This window comes from Cebus imitator, unplaced genomic scaffold (assembly GCF_001604975.1).
Source record: "Cebus imitator isolate Cc_AM_T3 unplaced genomic scaffold, Cebus_imitator-1.0 Scaffold74, whole genome shotgun sequence".
Lineage (NCBI taxonomy): Eukaryota > Metazoa > Chordata > Mammalia > Primates > Cebidae > Cebus > Cebus imitator.
This window is the reverse complement of record NW_016107389.1, coordinates 4026494-4027988: the sequence shown is the minus strand read 5'-3', so window position 1 is coordinate 4027988 and position 1495 is coordinate 4026494. Positions and strand designations below refer to the sequence as shown.

Here is a 1495-nt window from a genome sequence, read left to right as displayed (position 1 = left end):
TGTTGACCAGGATGGTCTCGATCTCTTGACCTTGTGATCCACCCGCCTCGGCCTCCCAAAGTGCTGGGATTACAGGCTTGAGCCACCGCGCCCGGCAAGTATCACTTTTTTAAATGCCAGGACAAATATTCTTTTGTTTTTTTTTTTAACAACAATATAATTTTTTAAGTTAAGCAAAAAGCAATATACAGATAAATTGAAATAATTTTTCTGTAGTGATGGAGGATCTATTTTAGCCCCGATTACCTAGAGATGTGATTCATATTTGTACTTCCAAGAGTTTCCCTTATTATTACTTAGGATATAGGAACTAATGAACAGATTTGAAGAAGCAAAGAAAGGTGGTAGGGTTTTTCAGAATTTCGTAAGTCCTGTAGAATGCTTTCCTTGGCCAAAAAAAAAAAAAATATTTTTCATTAATTAGTATGGGTAATTGTTTAAGTAAAGGCTCAGTCATCTTTAATAATACCTTGTAATATTTCATACCTAATACAGTTCCTTTATAGTTGACATAACCTTATAATTTTCAGTATCTGTTGTTGTAATTTACTCGTACTTAATCATTCTTCAGATGAAGCTTGAGATCCAGAAAGGTCAAGTGGATCAACCTAGGTCAATTTGTTGAACATGTGGTAGAGCTTGTTTTAAAGCCTTCTGTTCAGTTATTTCAAGTTCTTCTTAGTTAAGTGTTTTAAGGATTAAAATGAACTTGAAAAGCAATCCAGTAATTATTCAAATGAAATTACTTGCTCCATAGTGGTTCAATTCTTTTTCCAGCTGACAGGTGTGTTACAATTCATTTGTAAAACTTACTGATATTATAATCTTTTAAAGGAGAACTCAAAGGGAATATGCCAAAGAAGTGAATAGGACTAACAGACACTTTTTTGAACTCCAGCTTCAGAGATTACAATAAAGTTCTTGTACCATCTTTGTTGCTGGTCTCCCCCTCCTACTATTCTTTACACAGTAGCAGCCAGTTACTCTTCTCTAAAACGTCATTCAGATCATCACTCCCTTTCTATAAAATTTCAGATTTCCCAGTACAGCTTTGAAATAACAAGTCATTAACATGGCCCTACAAAATTTAGTCTTCTGCCGTCCCCTTTATTCTACATCTGATTCTCTTTGCTGTAGTTATACTGGATTCTTTCTGTCTCTTGAATGTATTAAGCTCATGGTCATGTCAGCCCTTGCCTTTCCTTCTGCTTAAAATGCTCTGTCCCTCTGTTTTACCATTCACATCTCAACTTGAAGACCCCAAAATTTCCTTGGCTTCCCTAATTACGCCATTTGCCCCTACCCACTTTACCCTCCCTCACCTGATATTTTATCATCTTTATAGCACTTATCAGTTATTGAAATTATTCACTATTTAGTTGTCTTTTTTTTTTTTTTTTAAGTTAGAGTCTTGCTTTGTCACCCAGGCTGCAGTACAGTGGCACCATCTTGGCTCACCGCAACCTCCGCCTCCTGGGTTCAGGCAATTCTCCTG

The 1495-nt window shown here is 36.3% G+C and overlaps 1 protein-coding gene across 9 annotated transcripts in view; it reads left to right on the top strand.

The window, feature by feature from the left end:
• Positions 1-1495, top strand: part of DMXL1 (Dmx like 1) — a 174824-nt gene that overhangs the window by 148568 nt on the left and 24761 nt on the right. The gene's annotated exons all lie outside the window — the stretch shown is intronic.